Consider the following 17948-nt stretch of genomic DNA (forward strand, 5'->3'; position numbering starts at 1 on the left):
TAAGCCTAAGAGGTCTTAAGAAGAACTTGAAATTCAAGGAGTCTTGTTTAAATGGTGTCTAACGACTGTGAATTAAATTCAATGTAAATCTAAAATATTCGAATTTTCCAATAGAAGGTTGTGCCTATATGTCCCGAAAATCTCTAAAAAACTGAAATTTTGAGAATAATTATTAATTGAATTGATGTCTAATACCTAAAAATCTGATGTATCCGAATTTTTAGAAATAGGTTTCTTTTTTTCTTCCATTTCGAATAAAACTGAATTAAACTTAATATAATCCACATTACGTCCTATTACGCCTAGCAGCTGTGTTCCAAAATTCATAATGATCAGTGAATTATTTTAATATTGACTACTGTACAGACAAATATATAAACACATAAATATAACCAACTTTATATAAATAGAGGTTTATTCATTTTTCTTTTTTTTCTTCTTTTTTTTTTCTTTTTTTTTTTTTTCTTTTTTTTTTTTTTTTAAACCTAGAAGTGTTGAAATCGATTAATGATTTATACGGACCCTAAGTAATCATGATAAATAATGGCATAAAAAATACAAAGATTGGTTTCCAGGAAAAAAGAAAATCATTAATTCATCATAGAGACATAAAAAAAAAAATAATACAAAAAAAAAAAAAAAAAAATTCCCATAATTCAACTTCCTGTCATCGGATCATCTTAAAACGAATTTATCTATGGTTACAATATCGTTGAAATGTTTGTGCAAATAGACCCAATTTTTACAATTCATTGACTAAGTGATTTAATACCGGCGTGGGGGGGGGGTAGAAAGAAAGAAAAGAAAGAGTGAGGGAATAAGAGACAGATATAAACAGCATGTTTGTCTTATACAGGTAGCAATAAAAAATAAATAAAAATAAAATGTTACATTAAATTAAACGTTCTAAAGGAAATCCTCCGTTCTATAATAAAGGGCAATGTGTATTTATTAGTAAGTAAATATATATCCGTCTTGTCACACAAAAGTCTGTATGAGGGAAGCTACAAATCTACTTTCATGTTTTCCATTTTTTGCTTTTTATACGAATTTATGTTTTTTTTTTCGTTCCTATTTTCTCTTCAATTTTTACTTTTTAGTTTGAGATCTATTCTTCTTTCCCTAATTTTTATTTTTTTAATATAGACCATTACTCGCTCAATTTCATAACGTATTTGATGTTTTTAACATTGGTGTCATTTTTTCATGTCTAGCACCTATCTCTTCTATCCACTCACCCTCATTCTGGCCTGCTTAGGTAGGATTGAGACCGCTATCTTCAAATAATGCTCACCAGGAACCGTAGAGATTCAACGCCTCTATCCATTGTGCCACGGGCCCTAAAAGAGGCGATTAAGGATTTTATGGTCTAATAAATCCAATTTTGTGTTTTTATCTGGTCTTCCCTTGTCGGCTCCATGTTTTTTTGTTTTTTTTTAATTTTTTTTTTTTTAATCTTTTGAGATGAGGTTTCATAATTTGTGCATTCATTCTTTTTGCAGACTGTTATCCTCATTTTCATAGTTGTTGTTGTTTCACCATAATTCAGAGCCCATGGTGCAGTGGATAGTGGCATTGTGTCTCTATGATTCCAGGTGAGCATTGTCTGAAGATAGCAGTGTCAATCCTACTCAAGCAGGTCAGAGGATTGGTTGGCCAAATGTGGTGAGAAAACAACTATGGCATTAATTACTGGGGATAAGTTACAAGATTCAGCATTCCTAATCTGTTGCGGTTAATCGCCTGAAGAAGGCCAAAATTGCTGGAATGAAGATGAGGATAACAGTCCGCAAAAAGAATGAATGCACAAATTACGAAGCCTCATCTCAAAGGACACCACCCCCATAAAAAAAGTCGATATCAGTACAAAAGAAAATAGATCTTAACTCTTTGGTGGCTTCAGTGCATGTGACATTATTTCACATCTCCGTCAAACAATTTAGTGGGTCAGGACAGTGCTATCAGCAGCAGCTGATCAACCTGTATAAAAGAGGACATTTTTGACGTTGACTTTGTGACTTTATCCCCAGGTTCAGTGTCAGGCAAAATGGTGATCCCGTAGCAGTATTACTTATCCAGCACAGATTTACGAGATCAGTGAGAAAGTGCATGAAACTCAGGGGAGATCATGTAATTTGTTTCGAACTGAAATTAATTCTTTTTTATGACAGTACCGCCTATATATTATTTTTTTTGATTGGAATCCTTTGAGCATGTCTGAAGATAACGATTTCAATCCTCCCCAAAGCAGTCCAGAGGATTAGTTGGCCAAAATGTGGTGAGACAACAACTATGGAAGGCAGTAATTACTCAGGATACAGTTAAGAGACTCAGCATTCCTATTCCGTCACAGTTAATAATCATCTGAAGAAGGCCAGAGGAATAGTTGACCGAAATGTAGTAAAACAACAACCTATGAAGATGGTGACAACACTCCCGCTATTTTTCAGACACATCTCATGTGTGAATCAAATGATGCATTTTTTTTTTTTTTTTTTTTTTTTTTTGTAAACCATAGCTGAGAGAGATTTTGGATAAACTCTGCATGAACACCTATGAAAAAAAAATTTTATCCAGAAAATTCTGTTTTTATACGGATATCTAATCCGCAAAATTATTTCCTTTGAGATTGAGATGAAGAGATAGAGATATAGAGAGACAGAGATGCAGAGGAAATGAGAGCGAGAAGTGGACAGGGAGAGACAGATAGAGATGAATAAAGAAAAAGATGGAGAGAAAAAGAGTTGAAGATAAAGAGATGGAGAAAGAGAAAATGGAAAATAAAACAACTTTTAAAAATACATTTTCTATTTTGGCAATCAAACTAAAATGAAGCAATTTTTTTTTTAGTTTTTTAAGAAATGCAGATTTTCTCACTAAATGAATTAAAACTAAAAATACAGACATCCTGTGGAACATTTCTCAATTTCAAATCTGTGTCACAAAAAAAAGAAAAAATAGAAGACAACCTTTGATCTTGATCTTAAAAATGATGATGATAATGTAAAACAGATGTTAAGCTGATGATGATCATCATCATCAGCTTAATGTCTGTTTTTAAATGATGGCTTGTGGTGGATAACTTTAAGAAATTGACTTTCAAACTGACCATGTGTAAATGTAAATAACATTAGACAGAGATCTGTGTAACCCGACCCACAAGTTGTTTGTATGTAGTCTACACCGCCAAGAACATGACAAGTAATAACTCGACTACTTTTTTTCTTTTTGTAACAGCGACATTTATTTCTGGATACTTTCCCAAATAAACCATGATCTTACTCCTTCTCTCTGACCTCTGTCCTTTTGAACGTTGTTTCGAATGTACTGAACATGATCGCTGGTTTGTGTACGCACACTCTTAATAGTCTTTTTCTTCACACACAGATCGGCATTTGCATACACAAATCCACACTCTGTTAAATCTGGCCAGGTCTTTATTTATCCTCCAGGCCCATTTTTATCATTTCTACATAGGTTTTCATTGGCTTTCCTCTGTGAACAGAACCAACATCCTCAACTCTTCTACATCTGCTTCGCTGGTTAGAAATGGCAGAAGTTTTCTGCACTTGTTCACATGGTATAACCAATATAACAAGACTTCTTAACAACTTCAAAAGCTTTGCGATCCAGATATACTTTCTCCACATCTGAGTTCTCATCCATCTCACAGTATAAATTAATATAAAATTAGATTGGATCGACAGCAAAAAACTCAGATTATATTTTAAACTAGCGGTTGACACCTGGCATTGGCTGTTCATAAAATACGCTTAAATATATTTTAATTCGTGTAGATTTTGTATTTATGATTACAGAGTCATTTCTCTATTGAATATTATATTGTATCTAATATATAATACTGATTTCAAAAGTTAAAAAAAAATGATTTGGGTACCATCAACTAGAATCCAAACCAAAACATTTAGCGCTCCTGTCGTGTTTGCTACCATTTGAGCTAACCCGACAAATAGATAAGAAAGTTATAAAATTAAACCACTTTTAGCGATGATCAGTTTTACACATGGTGCAAAACAAATAGAAAAAAGTCAGCAAGTTGAAATGAACAGTTTGCATAATAGTATCGTTACCCTTTAAACTAACTAAAATTAACAATAAATACTTTTTTAATCATCTACATCATAATTCAGGTAAAGGCTTAAGACTAGTATCGGGACGATTAATCGGAATTGGCAATCGAAAAAAAAATTGGAACTTTTGGGGTATTGGAATCAGTATCGGAATTGGAAAAATGTGTGCCTATGCTCTGATACCAAAAACGATTCCTTTAATTATCTTTTTTTATCTAATTTTGTTTTACAAAAGTCTTCCACTGCTGGTAATAATATAATAATATTTATTGATTTAAACTTCCAGTAAAATTAAAATCTATAGATCACCTCACCAAATGTGTTTTTATGTTTGAGAAAATATATGCACATTTAATGTGTTTTTTATGGTAATCAGGACAAAATAACAATTTTATAGCTAAATGCATAGAGATTTATAAAGAATCGGAATTGGAATCGATAATTGTATTGGAATCAAGAATTTAATACAGAATCTGTAATTGTATCAGAATCGGGAAACATATTGGAATCGTGTCATCACTAGTTAAGATAAAAAATGTATAGGTAACAAAAAAAAAAAAAAAATTGAAAGTAAAAAGATTCCCAAGCAATGCTGCATAAGTACGATCACTAAATTATAACAAGTGAATGAGTTCGTAAAATTCAACAGAAAAAATAACATTTTTAATTTTAACAAAAAATTTGTACAACATACCTTCTGAAAAATTCACATTCATTTGTAATTATTTCAATGAAATAAGCCTGCAATAAAAAGTAAAAAAAAGTAAAAGATACAGTTCTAATACTAAGCCAACTGATAAGTTAGTTAAAAAAAAAAAATAATAATAAATGCAGCACAATAAGATATTTTGTATCGACATTTTTGCACAGAAATTTTCTGAAACCTGAAGGTCCAATGTTTGAGTTATTTGATCGGCAGTAGGTCAATGCAAAAGTTTTTGACGATTTAATATTTCATCTTGATAATGAAAATCTGTTTTTGCAAATCTTTATAACAATAATGATCTTTGCTCTTTATAACTTGATTCCATCTGCCAACGAGCTTATAAATGCCTTGCTTTAACATTATTTTACGTTTTGATGTGGAATATGAATCCCACTCTTGTGATATTAACCTAAGGCCATCTAAATGGTTTTGTAATTTTCAAAATAAATGATAATTCGAAAAAGTTAGGTCAAGAGAATATGCGAGATGGGATAAGACTTGCAAACCAAATTCTCCTAGTATTTGTTTGCTCAGTAGTGCTACGTGAGGACGTGCACTATCATTATGGAAGATGGCTCCCTTTCTATTGACTAAATAGTGTCATTTTCGGGTTAACGTGTGTGAGAATATTGCAGAAAAATATGAATATTGCTTTAATAATCTGAAATAAAAACATTATAAATTAATCATGGTGATATATTTAAGTAATAAGAATAAATGTATGAAATAAATTACAACGGTTTAAAATACCCCTTCTACAAAACGATAAAAACCTTTTGCACCAACCTAATATATTTTGGTAACTGGTGACATTGTCAACTTCTTCACCCTCATCGAGAGAAACCATTCACCTTGAAAACAATTTCATTCTATAAATCCTATGGCTATAGCATACATACTAGCAGAAAAATCCGACGTTACTCAGGAATGAATGCGGGTAACTGTTACTTTTTTTTTTTTTTTTTAACTATTCAACATTTTTATTTCTTTGTTTTTACTGGCCACTTCCGCCAGTTTTGGTTCCTTATTTAGTCCGAAAAAGCTGAAATGTAAAACTAAATTAGTGTTTTATGCATATGGTTTAAATTTAATTAAAATCAAATATATGTACTTGAAGTATTAAGAGGTTCTGTGGCAATCGGTTACTTAGAGTTGAAGGCATGTAGATGAAAAGCACATAGATTTAGAGATTTGGGATCGCTTTCATTGTCTTCCCTGGAGAATTTATACGTATGATATAAATTTCATTCAAAAAGAGTGTATTTGAAAGTGTTACAAGAGTTATGGTTTCATAACCGCTTTAGTGATCCATTTAGAGATTTGAGATCGCTTCCATTGTCTTCTGCTGGACATTTTACACGAGAATATATTTTTAGATTTTATGTGGATTCTGTAACCTATTTATTTATGTTGTATGGTCGGGTGGTATATAAAGAAGCCTATATAACTGATGTCTCTGTAGCGTTGTGATATATGCAGTGTCTCATTTGTAGTGGTTAAAGTGTTCTTCTATTATTGTATATATGTGTGTAGGTGTTTCACATATAATAAAACAGTTCATTAACATTCAGTCTGTATAGCGCACAGGCAAATAACAAGTCTCTTTCCATTGCACCTTCTTCCTTTCTCATTATTCAAGTTTATCTTCTTCCGAAAGAAGCCAAACAACAATAAGTCATATATTTGATATAACTTTATTCTTGACTTCTTATAGGGGCTGCAAGACGTTATAATTTTCTACATTACGCTAAAGTTGCGTTTCCCCCAGCTTCCAAAATGCGGAGACGATATCTTTTGTATTAATTCGTTCGACTTTTCCCAGAGTCCAAACTCTGATTACGTATATTACTAATCTATCTCATTACGTCATTAACTCACATAACATTAATATCACGTGATGTCATCACTAAAATCATCTCCATTGTTTATGTTCTGACATTCTTGTTTGTTTTAACATTTCTGATATATTTCTACCATAATACTTTTATTCTAAAAATATCTTTCGTCTTGGTACGTATTTTCTAGACACCAAAAACGATCATAATAATAAACGTTCAGATTACTTGGCATCCCCCGGCAGTGCTCTATATAGCATCTAATAAAATAAAAACACACACATCAGTTTTATATATAAAGTAAACATGATGAAAATTATGGAAATAATAATTCAACTATAGAAGTTTTAGAAACCAAAACAAAGCAGATATATTTTTTTAAATAAATATTTATTTATTTCAAATCTACTTAATTTCAATGATATAACGTCTTCTTCAGGAATAGTAACACGTTTTTCTTTTCATTTTCGTGGCATAGTGTCACTAAAAAAATATCACGAAATAGGAAACAGAAAAATGTTACCATTCCTGAGGAAGATGTGACATTGTCGAAACTATTTTGATTTTAAATAAATATTCATTTAAATAAAATATCTATTTTGTTTTTGATGTGGACCCAAAACTGGGACCATGAAACGACAACTCAGCATACAATGTAAGTTTTAAAAATATATTGAAAAAGAACAACGTTACAGAGAAAAGAGGTGACATAAGCGAGGTTTACTTGTTAATTGGATCTCGGTAGAGAATCCCATTCTCGTTCCCCAAGAGTACTTGGCTCTCGATTAATATAGTATATTATGGATATGTAATTGTTCAATAATAGTTTGGGATTCTAAAGCTTACAAATTTCAAATTGCACAATAATTTACTAATTCATATTTTAATTTCCAAATCGACCGACGGTCATCTCCTCCAAAAATATAAACAGCTTTTGAATCGTTTTTCATTCAGAAAAACTTTGTTCATTTCAAACCAAAACATCATTTTACATTCCAACATATTAACATTCTGAATTTTCTTCATTTCCAAAAACTTATTTAGAGAACATCACCTCTTTCTTCCTACCATTACAATTGTTTGTTCTCGCTTATTCTGGTTCTGACTGTTTACTTCTCTATCCCTTGTTTCTTCAGCGTCTTGTGTTTAATGATATCTTCTCTGAAACCCAGAATAGAATTCAAGACTGGGTAAGTCTCTTTTTTATTGTCTTTATTATTTCCATTCACATTCAGAAAAATTATTGTCTGGCAATAACGTACTTCCTGTTATGACATGTCCTAGTCGATCTGTAACAACACTAGTACTGTTAGGAAAGATATAGGTAAAAACGTGATTTGTAGTGATGTGCGCTGTTCAAGCAGTACATGACCTAAGAGGTATTGATATACAATAAAGAAAAACAAAATAGCAAAATATTGCACAATCACAGATCATTTATCCTGGAAGCAGGTTTTGTCCAGATGTCAGCAGTTTAAATGCTGATGGTTTCCACTCTTTTCTAAAACCTTAACATTTTTATAACCAGTAGAATATTGTCTCAGAACGAGTATACGCAATAAATATGGCATTACTTTAAAATGTTTATGTTTCTTCCTTCTTTCAAGGTTTCATCTCTTTTTCCTCGTGAAGTTACACCTTATTGATCTGATGATATAAACTTATACATAACTTTTATTACTAATCTTTTATTTAATACAAGGAGGAACAATAAAATTGTTGCCCTAGAAAAGATGACATAATTCCATTTCCGTTTGATGAAAACTGGCTTTCTTTTTTTGTTGCAGACCATCTACTAGTTAGCTAGTTGTTTACAAATCGCAAAAGCGATAGGAGCCTTCTATCATGTCTGAAAGTGGCACAATGTTCAACAAGCAAGATTGGAGATGCGCCACTGTATAACTCATGATCTCTACTGATCCAAGTTAAGACAACAGGACCATTGCCAGCACTCTCAAAATGCAAATCTGGACGGTTCAACACTTGGGGGCACAGCTTAATGCATTGGACGACCCACGGTGATGATTTTTGTTTTGGTTTAAAGTGAGGGCCACATCATGGCACCTCACATCTATGAAGTCGGCTTGAAAGTCAATATCAAAGTATACCTGGATCTGCCGAAGAGTGTGGTGATCATCTGGAGTAATCAGGTGGCTGTTAGCAGACCCTGGGTGTGGCAGCAGGACTTTGCGGTGGCTCATAAGTCTAAAGAGACCCAGGCTTGGCTTTGGAGTGCTATGACTTTGTACCCTTCTCTCACTGCCTTGCTCTCCTCCCTAACCTGAACTACTTCATTTGTTCATATGTCGAGAACATTACCAACATGACCTTCCACAACACCAAAGTCAGCCTGATCGCCACCATCTGCAAAGCTTCTGCTGGCATTTGTGGAAAAGGGATGCTCCCAGTTCCGGACCCGTATTGAAGCGGTGATCGAGGCTACATTGAATAGATGTCAGCTCTACTACATAACCAAGTTATCTGAATAGATTGTTTTAAATAAAAGTTTTAAAATAAAACTGTAGTATTGTTTTTTTCAGAGCGACAATTTTATCATTCTACTCTGTATATTTAATTGCTTCTCTTAATCCTGTAGAGCTGTTTCTATCATGATAGATTTGCTTTGTGAAAGATATATTCCTTATTAGATTCATTTGGTAATCATTAAATAAACATGTATAACATTATTTGGTTTTCTAAAATTTTGTACTCTGTCAAAGTATGTGATCAAAGATAGGTTAGTTTGAAAGTCAATTTGTTAAAGCCGTCCAACACATGTCAACATGTAAAACAGATATTAAACCGAATATAATAATGAAATAGATTTGAACACACCTTTATATAGGCAGCCGAAATCATTTCAGTATACAACTTCGTGCATCAGCTTAGACATGAATTCAGAAAACCTAGAAAAAAAACTAATTATTTTCTTTTTCTTCAAACAGAATGAACTGTTCACAAAGAAATCTTTTATGAAACAATATTTGTCTTGGAACAAGGAAAAAAATAGTTTGTTTTTCTTTTTTTGTGTTGAATGGTTCAGTAAATTAATTACAGGGTTGGATGTATTTGCCTTTCTGTTCGTCTATTGTTAAATTCTTATCTTATATGCGCAAAATATTTTAGAAGCAGAAATTTTTTTTTTCAGTTTTTATGATAAATGGCCACTGACACCATCAAACCTATTGGAGGGAGGGGAGAGACAAGGATAGAAGGGGAGAGAGAAAGAGAGAGAAAGAGAGAGAGAGGGAGCGAGAGGGGGATAAAGAAAGAGAACGATTATTTTACTTTCATGATTTTCTTAAATTAGAAATATTCAATTTCAGTTCCTAGGATCGAATGTTTACATCCAAAAATAACCCCTTTTATCACGATTCCACAGAATCCTTATCAAGGCTTGCATTTCTTCGATTACCTTGACCTATTTCACAAACGATAATTCATATTATTGTATATATATATATATATATATATATATATATATATATATATATATATATATATATATATATATAATGGTTGTATGATCTCCTTAAATTAGGATTCCATCTCCCGCTTTGCAAACACATGCATAGAGTTCTCCTTCACCATCAGTCTGAAGAAAACCAACATCATGAGCCAAGATATCAACATCACTGATAAAATCACTATTAGCGATCACATCCTGGAGGTGGTAGACAAGTTCACATACCTCGGCTCCGCCATCACCAGCAACTTGTCTCAACATAAGGATAGGCAAAGCAGTCACTGTCATGGCCTGTCTAGACAAAAGAGTGTGGGACAACACTTTGCTGACACTAACCACAAAGATGAGAATATACCAGAGCTGCGTGCTGAGTACTCTTCTTTATGGTAGCGAGTCCTGGACTTTGTACTCACACCAAGAACGAAGACTGAGTGCCTTTCACATGCGCAATCTCAGACGTCTTTTAGGCATCTCCTGGCAGTATCGAATCACAAACATAGTTGTCTTGTCCCAGGCTAGTATTCCAAGCATGTTTGCCATTCTAACTCAGAGAAGCTTGCATTAGCTCGGTCATGTGTGCAGGATGGAAGTTGGTCACATCCCAACAGACATCCTCTATGGCGAGCTGGTCAAGCCTTTCCAAATCATTATCTTCCTTACCCACAGGTATTTCTGATTAGATCATTACACTTTCTCTGGAGTTGAAAAACAACACCAGGCTGACAATTATCAGTTGCTATACCCCAACATTGGCTTGCTTAGAGCAAGAGAAAGACAAATTTTATGATCTCCTTCATAATGTCATGAAAATTCGCCACAAGGATAAACTTATTCTTATTAGTGACTTCCTTGCGCTCTTGTTGTTGTGATAACCAGTCTTGGGATGGTGTTCTTGGTAGTCATAGTGTGGACAGGGTAAATATGAATGGTGTATGACTTTTCACTATTTGTAGGAAATTTGACCTTTGTGTTATCAATACCTTGTTCAACCAACCTAACCACTGCAAGACCATGTCGATGCACCCTCGCTCTATCTGATAGACTTTGTCATAACAAAACGAAGGAACATCAATGACTTCAACATCACACGGTCTTTTCACACATCTTGTTACTTCTCAGGCCCTTCTCCAAAGTAGACTTTCACAAAATTCAAAAACATTCGCCTCCGACTCATAAAATTATAAAACATCCAACTCTTATTCCTAAAATTCTGAAACATTTGACTACGATTCATAAAATTCTAAAACATTCGACTCTGCCTATTTTTTGAAAATTTTTCTAATATTAAGCCTCTATAATGATCCATCAAGATAAAAACCTCTGACTTCATGATCCGTGATACACATCTTTCGATATTCATTGGAAAGTAGGTGATGCACTGAAATTACCTCAATTGATGAGGATATAAGGTGTCAGACCAAGTGAAGGAAAGAAAGAAAGTCTTTATGACTAAATTATATTAAATCACTGCTGATACATGGATAATCATTGCTTGGTCTTGCGAGAAATCAGTTGCAGCAATTTTTTTATATTCCATTGGCCATAGTGAAAGAAATCGATGCAAGTTAAATAGATATTTTTGATTTAGTCTTATTTTTAAAACACTGTCACAGTAAAATGTCTAAAATGTTGTTTCATGAAGTCTTTAGGAAATATAAAAATAAACAAATGAGCAGAAAAACAAAAAAAACGGCGGAAGTTTCTTCAAATGAAAATAATTTCATTTGAAATTGTCTAATAGACCTAAAGTAATAAACACGTTAATATTAACTATAACTAGATAATAATATTAACTTTAACTAGAGAACAATGTCTTGAATCGGATGACCAGGCCTTTATGTGCTTTTAACGAGCCTTTCATCACTGTGTTAGTTAATTATATTTTCTTTGCCGTTCTCCCTTAAGTTAGGACTGTATCCTAATCGATCAGTCTGTGATAGTATAGATGCAGCATTTTCCTTAGATAGTAATACATGTTTGGTGACTTAAATGTCCACCATAAAAATTGGTTTGGTTTCTCAGGTTGCACAGATGCAGCTGGATGCTCTACTTATAGCTTCTCTGTAGCTCATTCCCTCACACAGACAGTAATGTTCCCAACTCGTCTCCAAGATTGTGAACACTAACAGGCTTCACTTCTAGACCTATTCCTCACCACAGTATCCAAGGATTGTTTGACGAATCCCCACAGTCCACTTGGAAATGCAAACCACCTAGTGGTATCATTTGACATCACACTTAAATCCTAACTCCAAGGTGAGGAGCCATTGCTTAAAACAAGGTACTACAAAAGGGTTGACTGGGAAGCTATCAGACAACACATCACAGATGCCCCATGGACTTTTCTCTTTCTGCTGAACAGTGTGCCAATGAGACAACTGAATGGGGCAAAGCGAGCATTGACGCACATGCTCCTACATGAAAATGTTATAGAAAGCCCCACTCACCGCCATAGTTCACAACATTGTGTAGCTACCATTGCACAAAGACAGCATTCATTCCACTGGTTCATACATCATACATCAAATACAAATAGGCAAAAATTCATAGATGCTAGAAATCATTGTAAGAGAGAAATAGTGACAACCAAAAGAAAGTATACTGAAATAATCAGGGAATGCATAGAATTGCAAAAGATAAGAACTTGTGATTTCTGGAAAAATCAATAATAGTGTAGTGAATAAAGGGAAATCAGTAATTCCTCCACTATCTAACAATGAGAAGGTCGCATGCACAGCAACCAAGAAGGTAGAATTGCTTGCCCAGCAACTTGCCTCCAACACCATCTTAGAGCCAACAAACAACTCCCTCTCAAATTTCCCTATGCAGACAGAAGTCACACTAAATGATGTGAAAATCACCTCTTCTCATATCGGTAATATTATAAAAAAAACTTAGACACCTCTAAGGTATGTAGGCCTGATCTCATCCCTGCTATACTAATTAAAAAATGCTTAGCTGAGCTAGCCCCTTTATTTTCCAAGCTCTACAATAAATGTTTTGCTGAATCTTGCTTCCTTAATAGCTAGAAGATGGCCTCTGTGGTACCAGTGTACAAGAATTCTGGTGAAAGGACTAACCCTCCAATTATCGCCCTATCAGTCTCCTCACCCTCTTCGCTAAAATCTTTGAGACCTTAATTAATCAAGCACTAGTTCACCACTTCACAAAAGCAAATTTTCTCTCTAACAAACAGTACGGATTTAGGAATTCTTTTTCTATTACAAATATTTTAACAGTCATCTCTGAACGCATATACCATGCACTAGATAAGGTGGGCGAAACTAGGGTCATAACCCTTGTTATATCCAAGGCCTTTGACAATGTTTGGAATGAAGGGCTGCTAATGAAAATGAAATCATACAGTATAACTAGACGTATACTAAATTAGATCCTCCTTAAATAATAGGACCAGGTTGTCATTGATGGACGTACATCCCAAGCAGCATAACATTAATGCAGGAGTGCCTCATTAGTCAATCCTTGGACTACTATTATTTCTGATATTAATAAACGACCTTTCTTATAATATTGTGTCCGAGATGCTACATTTGCTGATGATACAATGCTCTATAACATGCACGAGGGAAGAACAGATGTACATAAATCTAAGTCAATGGCAGAATCATTAGAAAATGACCTCCGGACCATAGTGGAATGGTGTTGCAAATAGATGGTAACATTTAATGCTAGTCAGAATAAGCTGCTCTCCTTTAACAATTACAAGACACTTCTCCAACCACCAATATCCATGAGAAATAACACACTACCTGAGAATTCTTCCTTCAAACTCCTTGGCTTAACATTCACAGGAAATATGACCTGGAACAAATACATTGAGGACATTGCGGAGGCTGCTGCAAAGAAGGTAGGTTCTCTCTATCGAGCTAGAAGACTACTCATGCCTGAGAGTATCCTGTACTTCTACAAGGCCACCATTCGCCCATGCATGGAGGATGGATTGTTGGCACATCTGGGCTGGTGCATCTACCACTAGCCTCTCCCTCTTGGATAGGGTCTAAAAAAATAAAAAAGAGTTTTCAATCTAATAAGTCCCACTTTATCAACTAAGCTCCCCCTGTCCTATTGTTGCAACGTTGCATCTCTGTGCCTGTTTTGCAAGTATTTAATGGAATGTGCTCGTATGAACTCGTTGCACTTGTGCTCCCTCGATGTACGTATCTCCGAAAAACCCACTTAGCAACAAAATCACACACTGTTGAGGTCCCTAAATGCCAGAAGGCTTTCTGCTCTAATAGTTTCTTCCCTCAAACAGCTAAATTTTGGAATTCCCTTCCTTCCACCTGCTTCCTTGACTGTACTGATGTGCAATAGTTAAATGTAAGATAAACCAACATCTTATTAATCTTTCTTAGGCATGGTCCCAAATAGTAGCCCTTTACGTCCAAGTGGCGATAAGCATTGTTAGAGGGGAGTAAAAAAAAAAAAAACAAATATTAATAAAGTTGTTTCCTGCCATTTTCATTCAAATGCTTATTAGACATACTTATTAGCGGCAGTGATTGCACAGGATAGAAGGGGAGATAATTAAGGAGAAGGGAAAGAGACAAAGAACAATTTGTACAAATATTTAGAAAACAAATGATATGGTGGGGAGAGGATAATAAGCAAGAGGGAAAAAAGGATATAAATAGAGAGAGGGAGTATATGTGAAAAGAAAAATGATATATGTGGAAAATTATGCCTACCTCATGCTGGCGTCAAAAGCCATTTGTGCAAATGTGCAAAACCTGTCTTGCATCCCAATAATGACACTGCAAGAAAAACGGACCAGGTGTGGCAATTGTGTGTCAAAATCTGTCAAAGTTTGGCTGGCCTGCAGAGCCACTCGCAAACACATTCAATTTGAGGGGAGGGGGGCTACAGAGGATATAAAATAAAAGATTTTCGCGCTCAAAACCAAGAGGACAGCTACCATATATATAATGAACCTTATAAAGATATAGTCTTTAAAAAGCAAACCTATCAGGATAGTAAAAGCAGTACATGCTTAAAAGGAGCCATTCATATTAAAAAAAAAAAAGATAAAGAATAAAAGTTACATAGAACTTTATTATATCAGATCAATAAGGAAGTAAGAAGAGAAAATAGAAAAAATGATGAGAAGCATTTAGCTTAAAAATACCATGGCCTAAACAGGTTTTTCTTTTTTCTTCTTTTTTCCTTATTTATCTGATGATATAATAAAGTACTTTGTAACTTTCATTCTTCATCTTTTCCTGTATATACTATTTTGATTGCAGAAATTCCCTTCCGGATCAAATTACGGTAGGTTTGCAATAACAGATGCCACATACAAATTTATTATGTCTAAACTTTTACCTACCATCTTATTTAACTTTTGAACTACCATTAGACTTCACTATTCGAAAATAATGATTTCTCCCCACTAACAGTCCGCCTTTTCTCATTGGCTGTGACCATGACATTCTATTTTTCTGGATTATACACAATTATACAAAAAACAAATTCGTCAGCCCTTAATCAATATGGCCGCTCAATCGCCACACATTGTTTTAAATCATTTATACTTTCCTATCGTCACTTTTCCTCTACTTTACAGACTACTAGTTTAAAATTACACAAACAAAACAGTCATAACTTCCATGTGAATAAGTTAGCGCAGCTAGCTCAGGTGATGTTTACGTTTACTGAAACTACCATTGCTTCATTGGTTCAGCGTCGTAATTTATGCCATTTCACATTAGTTGGATTAACATTATTTACATACTGTTACATTATAATATTATGTCACAGCTTTCCTTTTAACAAGTCCACTTTCAGTGTCCTAAATTATGCAATACTAAAATGAACTGATCTCTTAGTAAACGATTAGAAACTGTTTTCAGTAACCGAGTATTAACAGAAAAACAAACCACCAATACTTAAATTACATGAAAATATTTACCCAAAACACAGTGGCACCTCAAGCTTTCTTCCTTTAATGATTTAATAAAAAATATCTTTCAATCGAGCGTCAAAACTTATGAGATGATAATATGAATGAATCTCTGGCAGATGTTTAGGAAATTGCACCCCCTCCTTTAAATTCCATAATTTACACTTTATTCACGTTAATCTCATCAATTACAAACTTACTTTTCAGATTAAAAAAGTCTTATGACTTTTATCATTGCGGATCAGTTTTCAATTATGTTCTACTAAATTGAACACATATTTTGTGACCATCACCGAGAAAAATATTGCAACAATATTTTGTTTAACTTTATAATTGAAAAATGATCCCCGGCAATAAATCATAATTTTTTTTTTATCAACTTTTTTTTTTTTTTTAATCTGAAAGTTAAGTTTGTACTCGATGAGATTAACGTGAAAAAAAAAGTGTAAATTGTGGAATTTAGATGGTGGGGGGGGGTCATAAACATCCGCAGATTATCTTAAAAGTTAAAGTGGCACCGAGCCTACATTGGTGTGATTTGGCAAAAACAAAAAATTATTTTTCACTTTCGAAATAATAAAACTATTTCTTTTTATATAAAACACATTTTTACACTAAGCCTGAATTACGTCAAGAGATAAATTATCATTTTCATTACTTTTCATTCAGTTTGTATTTGACTACATTTACGCCAGTTTTGTTTTTCTTACTTTCTTTGTCTGTTAAATAATTTAAGCCACTGAAGTACAAATTTCCCCTTTATTACATTGCCTACGGATATATTTATTTGTTATATATTAGTTGTTTTTTTTTGTCTTTTTAATATAGTTGTTTTTTTTTGTTTAGTTCTCTTTTTAGGAATCATTTTCCACACTGCTCACACATTAACCTTTTTTTTTTTTTTTGGGTACATTTTTACTTTAGCACCAACTACACCGTTTCCTTTAAACTGACAACTTCTATAACTATGACTCTGCTGAATAAGACAAACTCTTTCAACTTTGGTGGAGACAAGTAGTTTTTTAGATCTAAGGATATGCATTACGCACTGTAATACATACGCACAATATAAAAGTGTACTTCTCTCTGCACAACACTGCCACCCATCCCCACTTCTTTGTTTTTGCTTTATAGTCTTTGCGAGTGGGTATGCTGACAATATGTATTAAGGTTGAACTGGGGGACAAATACTTTGACAGTTTCCCCACTCATAAAATTGGGTGCCTATTCCGAAAGCCATTCTTACCATGGTGAGGTTAGTTGTATCTATTCCATACAACGTTCTTAACAAGAGGAGGTTAGGGGTGTCTATTCTGAAATCCGTTCTTAGCCATCAACAACAACCGGAGTTTATTTATTTATTTATTTTTTTTTTTACGAGGAGGGGGGGGGGCATGCTTCCACCGGGCAATGCCGGTTAACGGGTCCTGTTAGTATTTAATATAATACAAGAACAAAATATATTAATAATAGAAAAATATATACTGGTGTATATAGATTTATTAATTTTAAACAAGGGAATAAAATAGTGTGTAATGCTTCTCATCATCGCCTACAAATTCCATTTTTTATTTCATTTTACCTTATTTTTTCGGCCCTGTCGTAGGGGCATTAGAATACGCCAACTGCCCCCCCCTGAAGAGGGTAAAAGTCCCTCAATGGGGGTCCTGGATATGACCTTAAACTATATCCGATGGTGAGGCCCCAGCTTGTGGGCTTTGGGGAGTGTGGAGCCACCCTTTAATTACCATTGCTCCCAGGTCCACTCTGACCCGGAGTGGTAGTACCTGTTAGGGTCCCAACTATGGGTTAAATAGAAACCGACGTGAAAACAAATATATTCTATTAAAAAATTTCTTCCGAATCTTTGAATTCGGCATTAAATAACCCGAAAAGGGTTGATATGCAGTAAAACAAAAACAACCAACCA

The 17948-nt window shown here is 34.0% G+C and overlaps 1 protein-coding gene across 6 annotated transcripts in view; it reads right to left on the reverse strand.

Annotated features, from left to right (window-relative positions):
* LOC145241576 (ankyrin repeat and IBR domain-containing protein 1-like) overlaps window positions 1-17948 on the reverse strand; it is a 575864-nt gene that overhangs the window by 352243 nt on the left and 205673 nt on the right. For 4 of the 6 annotated variants that reach the window (XM_080104665.1, XM_080104657.1, XM_080104666.1 and 1 more), the window contains exon 4: window positions 4786-4832. The exons of the other annotated variants lie outside the window; for them this stretch is intronic. The gene's annotated coding sequence lies outside the window, so the exon portion shown is untranslated. The remainder of the gene's footprint in view (window positions 1-4785; window positions 4833-17948) is intronic. 6 annotated transcript variants of the gene reach the window in all.

The sequence above is a fragment of the Euprymna scolopes genome, chromosome 20 (assembly GCF_053919585.1).
Source record: "Euprymna scolopes isolate OS-2025 chromosome 20, ASM5391958v1, whole genome shotgun sequence".
NCBI lineage: Eukaryota > Metazoa > Mollusca > Cephalopoda > Sepiida > Sepiolidae > Euprymna > Euprymna scolopes.